Raw genomic sequence first — 8,862 nt, 5'->3', positions numbered from 1 at the left:
GCACCTTTTGGCTTTTGTCTTCGCCCTTGCGATTGTTTTACTTTTTCCGTGCTGCCAACTGGAGGTGCGTTTTACGTTCTTGTTTTTGCAACAGGTGAGCATTCCTTGGGGCTTGGGGCGATCTGGGCGCATTTTGCTTTTCGCAAAAACATAACTTCTTGATTTGGGCTGAGTGTGCTGTGCGGACTTGTGTGTGTGCGTGTGTTATGGGTTGGGGAGCGGGGAAGAATATGTTTTGTTTTGGGAGTAAAAACTTCACCGAATGAAATTGGAGAATTTATTGGTGGTTTTTAGTGGTTGGGTAGTTATTGAGAGAAACAGTACTATGCCTGTGGTGCTTGTAGTCAAACTGAAAGCTATCCCAGGGACTAGAGTAGCAGTATGTAATACTATATTTCTTTCTAATTCTATATTTTTCTTTACATATTTAGCATTTACTTGATACGCTTATTAAGCACCGGGAAGGCCATATCCTTTACAGATGAAGTATGTCTACGTGTCTACGTGAAGTATCCATAAAGGAACCATAAAGGAACACGAGGAACTTTCGATCTAACAGGAAATTTAGTCGGGAAAATACAATCAGCAAGTCAAATACGCAGATGCGGACAGGGAAGAGATAATAATTTGAACCAGAACCAAATCTTGAATAAAGTAGAGCAGTACGTTGGAAATTAGTTAAGTTAGTAAATAACCAAATAAGTAAGGTAAGTAAGCAGCCAAATTTTCACGCTGAAGAATAAGAATGACCAACAGTTTCCTCTCATTTCTTAATATCTTTAAGGCACCTCTTTTATAACACTCAATTCCATCTATTCAAACAATCATTGTGCAGTACCTAGTTACTTATACACAATCTCGATTATACCGTATGAATTCGATTTTTACACCGATTAAACAGCATGAAAGTTCTATATGGGCCTGTTAAATAGTGCCTAAGTAGCTTTCTTAAGGTGCATTGCATGGGTACTAGTCTGTGATTCAATGACAACTGTTGTGATTCAATGACAACTGTCAACCTATTCTCCCTACTTGTGTATGCTCTCCCTCTTTGTCACTGCTTTTGCACGCTACCGTAAGTAAGAAAGTTAGTAAGAAATTGAGTAGTTAAGTAAGCTCGTTATTAAGTAAACCAGCTATAAGATAACAATATGCAATAGTTAATGACTCATTGGGTAAGTAAGTAAATAAGCATATTATGTCAAGTCAATCATTTGATATCATCTGATGAAGACTAGACTTCTAGAAGACTAATCACCCAAATGCTATCTTTGCTATGTCCATGTAAGTTAATTGAAGGAATGAGACAATCAGAATATTGAAGAGATATTTAGCATAACAGAACATTGATAAAAAAAACAACAATGGCAGAGATAGATTTAAAAGAAGAGAGAAATTCTAAGAGTGAAATACAGAGAAACAGATAGAGAGAGATAGAGAGAGAGAGAGAGAGAGAGAGAGAGAGAGAGAGAGAGAGAGAGAGAGAGAGAAATAGAACAAAAAGAAGAGATAGATTGGATCAACAATATAATTTTAAAACAATTTAACATTCCGACGATGTTAGTTAATTTATCGAATGATATCTCCCTGTTACATTTTCCAAATGAATTCTTAGGAGCTCTCTAACAAAATCCATTTTGTTGAAGAGCTGATGCGATTGTTGGCCTCTATACAGGCTCATTGTAATGTGGTTTTCGGAATGGAATGAGGATGAGATTCTGTTTAAGTTAATAGTTACTGAAAAATGATTGATGGAATAGATGGAATTGAGTGTTATAAAAGAGCTGCCTTACAGGGAACATACAGGGAAATGAGAGGAAACAGTTGGCCCTTCTTAAATGCAAAGGACAATAGGACTTCAGGCGTTTCAATCATATTGTGTCGCTTGAAAAAACACTTTCAAAATATGTCCATTACGGCTTAGTTCAGCAATCCCAGTTCGTAGTTTTCTACAAAAATAGCGACTACAATTACATTGAAGAGCATATTAAAGTATCAGAATGTACGATGTTACCTTTCAACAGTTGATAGATGTTCCATACATTTTCACAGCAAATTGACCGAACGTCAAATAATTGAAATGATAACATGTAAATATTTTACTGCCCTGTAAACAGCAATTAATTTCATTAAAATCATGATACTGGTTCTAATGCCACGTCTTTTAATTTTCCCGAGTGATGGTTCAACTTCAGCTCTCATCCGCTCACTATATCATTATTGCCCACAGAGTTCATTTGTTCTGAATCTCACCACACTTATTGCGCCTGGTTTTGCGCCTTCCGCCTTACCGTCGACCTACACGATTGTTTTGTTTTCTTCTCCCCCACCCCGCAATGCGAACTTCTCAACAAAATCCAAGGATGTGCAGAACAGAAAAGTTGTCTATACACCACCAAAAAAACGGCACATCTTCAAAGCACTGCCCACCGGCGTAGTTTGCAAGTGTAATTAAATTGCACACTTTTCACCAGCAAGCACCACCACTCTCCCTCCTTCGCATGCTGGCGATAAAATCAGAATGATTGAAAAGCGCGTTTTGTCGGTACGGAAAAATATATTCGCGCACACACACACACACCAATCAGGCCACAAAAGCTTAATGTGGATGATATAAAGGAGCGGCTGTTATTTTTCTTTTATTTGCCGTGCCGTGGGATCAGGAAGAAAAGTTGCCAAAAGGAAGCTTCTGCCTAGCTGCCTACTCGCGCTACTGCGGAGGGGGGAAGGACCGTTGTTAAGGTGAAGTTTTTCCTTCTGCTTCACCTCAAAGGAGCATTATCTTTTGCGGTTGATGAAACGCGTTTTTTTTTTGTTGTTGCTGTGCGGAGCGGGGAGGATGAAAAAGTTTTCCCACTCCACCACTGCCTTGTAAGAAAACACAGAAAAACAACACAGTACACGAAGGCAAAGGCGAAAATAGAAAATTAGAGAAAGAAAACAACGCGCCGCACGCTACAAAGCTTTCCGCGGAAAGTTTGCGTCGGCGAAAAGAAATTACAACAAAGCGTCTTGTTTTGCTGCTACCTACTTTTTTTCCCCGTCCCAAACCGTGCTAGTCAGTTGAGCATTACAAAACGCGCCATCCCACTGCCTGGCCAGCTGGTCGGTTGGCCGGCCGGTTGGGCTTGGAAAAGGTGGAAATGAAAAGCAGTAAATACGAAATACGCAGCGTTCGGCGTTGGAAGTTTTGTATCCAAAGCGCGAGCGCTTTCATCGCGAGGGCTTCCGCAGGAGAAGAAGCAGATCATCGTTGCCTGCGGAACAATACAAAGCAGCAAACCTCCATCCAATTGCGTTTGTAACAAAACGGCTCGGTGGTCGGAAAATGGTCCGGAGAAAAAGCAAAAACAAAAAAATGCGAGAAAAAGGGCGATGGACTTTTCGCGGCGGGCGTGTGCGGCTTTGTTTTTCCACTTCTTAAGACGCTGGGATGGGCAGGAAAGAGAAAATTACTTAAGACACACTGTGAATGAAGGGAAAAGTAGGTGCACACACACAAACACAAGCGCACAGAGAAAGAGAGAAAAGCGATTCATTTCATTTGAGAAAATTTAATTAGTTCCCTATCTATCTTGGGAGCTCTCCGTTTGTTTGTGCGCAAGATTTTCCATCCCGGTGAGCCAAGGATTGGAAAGACATTGGGAGTGGAGGGGCATTTTCCTACTGTTCCCCTATCGCCCCCTTTGTTTCCCAGCGAGGCTTTGTTGCGAATTGTGCGAGGGGTTTTGTGGTTTTCTTTCCCGTTTTTTTCTGTGTTGGTTTGGGAGGAGCTGGGAGCTGTGAAGGTGGGATCATCTTTTCTGTTTTTCTGGTAGCGCCGGATTCGGAAGGAAGCAGTTTTGCTGTCCGATGCTGTTGCTGCTGCTGATGTTGTTGTGTCCGCCACGGTCCTGCGAGTGTCCTGGGGATACGGGCACTTGATGGACGCGGTTGGGCGTAAAGCGTAGAGCGAAGGCACGAAGTGGAGTGCGAGAATGGGCAAGGGAGGAAGTTTTTCTTCTATTCGTCTGTTGTTTTGATTAAGTTTGTAAGGAAAATTACTTTTGGAACAATGGTTTTAATTATAATTGCGGGAGGATGATCCAATTTCCTTACGCCATATCCACCGTCCCGGAGGTTTCCCTCCGCTGCTGGTACAGCCTTTTCTGCGTCTTGTCTTTTCTTCGGTTTCTTTTCTTTTCTCCGTTAGAGCAGCGTACCTGCGAGCGATACCTTTGCGCGTTTGCGTCATCGTGCGACACGGCTCCCTGCGCGTAAGTCAAGTGTTTGCCAAGTCAGACCGGGTGCCGGATATGAAGCGGGTCGGTGGGGATAAGACCAAGGGATAAGTCCATTTGCAGAGAAAGAAACTAGCCAAGAAATAAATTGGACTGTGACGATGGAAACGGCAAAAACAACAACCCATCCTGCGTCCATTCCATCGCACAGCAGCTAATCGTCGTGGGAGCCATTGGTAGGGAGCCGACACAAACGACTCCTTTCTTCCGATGCGGTTCATTGAACACATTCCATTCACGCTGGTGTAGACAACGTAAGCAAGTTTTTTTTTGGCAAGTAAACATATTATAAATATTCATAACCGTTGCGTGCGTGTGTGTGCAAAAGGGATAGTTTGGGAGCCCTGGTGAAAACGAAGAGATTTTCAGCTTTTTTTGGGTCGTTTTCTTCGAATGATTCTATTTGGTTAATCCCTTCCGTGTTGCGAATGCGATTTTGTTTAAACAGAATGCATGAAATTGAATGGAATGTGCGAAATAGGGAAATCTGGAGAAAAGGAATCAGGTAAATAAAACATAGTTCTTAAACCAATTGCACGGATCGATGACGGACAGAAATTGGGTTTTGATTGAAATGTTTCACTCACTGTGATTGGGAACCGTTCTGTGGAGTTATTTTTGTGTAACGAAGTACAACAAGTGTACGTTAATGCTTTATTGAATTTTGAATTGAATGAATAACCAGATCCTAGACCTTTACATGTCTTCTGGATTCTTTATATACACAAAATAATAATAACTCAATATTTGTAAAATTTTATCAAAATCCAATTTCATAGGACATGGAATGAATGACGAAAAACATTTATTTCCTTGCAAATGGATCCGTAGGACATAAATCCATATTGAAATCATAGGGTCTTACTCCCAAAGTCCTAGATATACTTCTTAGAGATAAAATGAACTCGATGATACATTGGGATGATCAGCATGAACACTGAGGATCCTACGATCAATAACAGAATAGATAATTCCGAAGAAAGAAATCCTTACAACGAAGAATTAATTTTAGACATCAAACTCAGAGTTGAGTCAGATTCGGGTAAGAAATTGAGATCGAAAATTAGTAGATGTCCTATTATCTATCAAGACTACTTTCAATTTTACTTGTTTCTGTCGAGGCTTTGTTTGTGTAATAGATGTCTAACAGTATGTGCAAAAGGAACAAACGATGAGTAAATTGAGCATGAAGTTATTGTAACTAATTACATTGTAATATGTTAAGCGTTTAAGGGATCATTAAAAGAATAATGTGTTTTCTTATGGGTGCTACAATGTTTGTCACATATGGCCACCTAAGGGGATTTGTTTGCACCATCCGTAATCCCTATCTGTTTCATACGGATCTTTTGTCACCTTTGTTTGTCTGATGAGTGTCCAAATGTCTTTTTGCAACCAGAATGTATATCCTTCTTATTATCGCTCTAACAGATGCTCTCTCGCTTTGTGTCTTGACAATTGATTGACAAAAGAACAGAGCAACAAAATCTACAAAAAATGGCTATTCGATTCATTTTCATGCATTCCCTCGCATGCGTTTCTGTTCTCAAAAAAAAAAAAGAAAGACCTTTCTGCTGTCCTTTTGAGCTGCCATTCCATTCATCTATTCCCGCACAGCTAAACGGTGCTCGAAAAGAAAGGCGAAAGGATATAAAAGGATCCCCTACCACTGTTGAGTGTTTCACAAGCACGGGTCGAATGTAGCGTGGCGTGCCATTTCCGATGCCTGTCCGGGTTTAACCGAAGGGTCACGAGAAACCAATCAGTGCAATGCGGGGCAGCGCCCGGTTGACCAAAAAATCAGGTGGAAAATTTTCAATTTCATGCCCAATTTCCCTTGCGGGCGATTTTCAAACCGGCACAGAAAGAAGCCCTAAGTCGGTGTCGACATCGAGGCAGCGAGGATCGCAAAATTTCACCACATACACCCGTAAGCCGGCCGCGTACACCTGCGGGGTGAAAAGCGGGTCCAGGTTCCAGGTTGCGAAATAAGTGGACACGCGGTGCTCTCGCATGTGGTCGCATATGTCCGCCGTAGCTTGTAGCCGGAGCGTCATTATCGTAAGTGCATCGGATGCATATTGCATTCCACGGCGCAAACGATGCTTCCCCGGAGGTGTGCGACGAAAATTGGAACCTGTCGCTTCGATCAATCTCCTCTAATCCTGCACAGGCCGGCCCGGTTGTGCTAACGTTTTGGGGCCAAACGCAACCATACTCGCTCATCGCTTGCAGTTCGATTTATCTTGCACGCCTGTCTTACGCTTGCCTTGTAATCATCGGGCTCTGATGCTGGTGCAATACATCAGCTCTTTCTCTTCTCTGCTACTAAATCACGATAATTACTTCAGCCATCCCATATTTTTTTTTGCTGCATCTCACACACGCACGATCAATCAAAATTATATGCATCAAAACGCATTTTTGGGTGTGCGCTTTTCGGAAAGGGTTGACGGTGGCATGGTTGCATTGCAAATAATCTCGTGCCCAATCAGCATTCCGGCGCAACGATCGACAAGGGCTAGGGACTACGTCCGGCAAGGCTTTGGTTTGTGTAAGTAGATCCACCTGTAGGCGTTTTAACATGCAGCAAATGTTTGACATCTTGTGAGAGATTTTCCGTTGCGTTTCCGTTCAGATACATACAGTGGATAAAGTAAAACAGTCTTACCACTAAAACACTTCACTTTTGCAACATTTTTATATTAATCACCTACAAATACATGAAAAGGCAAGGCGTGCGTACCTTGATGTCCCAAGAATTCTCGGACACTCTTAATCAACTCCCTTTTTTACCTTCTCGCTTCGTTTTCTGTGCAATTTTGCATACGCTTCACGTCTGGACCAATTTTTCAAATCCTTTCTGCAGCACCGTGTGCACGCCCTGATCATACACACACTCGTAGAAGGGAAAAAAGGCTACACACTCATCCATATCCTAAATGCACCGAGCAAAATTACACACCTTTTTGCATATGAGCGTTGGTGCAGCCTTGAAGAAGAGGGAAAATAAAAGAAAAACTGCTTCTCCTGCGCACCGTTTCGGGTCACTTTGCCCCGAGGCTCCGAGCTGACTGGCGTGTTGTACCGCGGTGGCCCGGACTGCCCTGACCAGGACGAGATAAAGTCAGGTATTGCACACGGAAATTGAAGTCATCAAAAAAGGGAGAGAGAAACAGGGAGTGCGAGTTGCAAAAATTGTATGCTAATGTTTCTGGTTTCTGGTCGGGATGAAAGGTCCAGAAAGATGGATTGTTGCATTCTTGTACGTTGTGTTTTTTTGTTATTTTTGGTCTTTAAATTAAGTACACGTTCCAATTCTACGGCGGCATAATCATGGGTGGTAATCTGAAAAGCGAAAGTTATTTTTGTTGCGGTTGTTGATTTAAACAAAAGTGAGAATGCAGGTTATTAGCAACATGTTTAGATAGTTATTTTAAATAAAGTACACCGTTGTTTATTTGCGTTTTTAATTCCCAATGCATCTATTCCTAAAAAACTTGTGAAGTATTTAAAAATAATTTAAGCATATTCGAGAATACAGTGAAAGTTGAGCTCTTCATTATTTTTTACTATATTTTTAAACATAAGCATAAACAATCACTTTTTTCTACAAAAATTCGTATTATATGCAAAGGATGTACCTGGTGATACAATATCGTTGAAACAAATTAATAGGTTTTTATTTATATTATTATTGTTATTACGTATGACTAAAGATGTTAAACCGTTATCAATGATAGTAAACTTAAAAAAAAGGTCTCAAACTGGTAAAGTGTCAACCGAGTGGAAGTTCATACCAGTCAAAGGAATCTGATATAACACTAAATATCCGTGTTTAAATCAACAAGCAGAGTGGCGCAGTGGAAGCGTGCTGGGCCCATAACCCAGAGGTCCGTAGATCGAAACTACGCTCTGCTAGGATTATCGCGAACTCCACAAGCGAGAAGATGTGTGTCCGTCGCATTAGTTTTTTTCCGTTGCTCATTATTCTCATCCAAAAGCACGTTGGAATGGCCCAGGATGTAATAAATCACATTTTTACTGTTTTCTATACTGCAGAAGCTTGCTTTAACGGGTAACGTTTGGGCTTCTTTTTACAAGCTGTTGCGCTGGTGTTGAGCTTCTTCATCCCGGCAACTCTAATGCGCGCTCGGATACAGCATAAAACCGTACCGAGATAACGACATTCTACCTGTTGTCCCCCCGGTCGGGCGCACCAGAGATCGATGCGCGTTCGAAAACGCATGCGACACAGATGCATACCATGTGCGCGGTGGTGGCGGCGGCAGTGCTCCCCGTACATGCAATTTCCTGTGTGTGTGTGCGCGCGCTCGTGTTTTTAAAGGTTCGTTTTTATGGCTCTCCCCTCGCACGCGGTACTTGCCACTAGGGTAGCAGTCAGCCGCTTGTTGGTCGCGTTTTCGATTCTGAAGGAGACTGGGAGTAATGCTTCGTGCATCGTTCCCCGTGCGCGGTAAATGTGCATCTGCACAATATGCTCTCAGCATAGCAGGAAGAAGCTGACCGTAGTACGCTTGATGATGATGACGACGACGACGACGACGGTGGCAGCGAACCG

General features: G+C 42.2%; 1 non-coding gene across 1 annotated transcript; it reads left to right on the top strand.

Annotated features, from left to right (window-relative positions):
• The first annotated feature begins 8,129 nt into the window (after positions 1 to 8,129).
• On the top strand, positions 8,130 to 8,201 carry Trnam-cau (transfer RNA methionine (anticodon CAU)). Its single transcript has one exon. It is a non-coding gene; the product is annotated as a tRNA-Met (tRNA).
• The last annotated feature ends 661 nt before the right edge of the window (positions 8,202 to 8,862 follow it).

Source organism: Anopheles gambiae, chromosome 3 (assembly GCF_943734735.2).
Source record: "Anopheles gambiae chromosome 3, idAnoGambNW_F1_1, whole genome shotgun sequence".
NCBI classification, from domain to species: domain Eukaryota; kingdom Metazoa; phylum Arthropoda; class Insecta; order Diptera; family Culicidae; genus Anopheles; species Anopheles gambiae.
The sequence above is the reverse complement of the archived record's forward strand: the minus strand, read 5'-3'. Positions and strand labels throughout refer to the sequence as shown.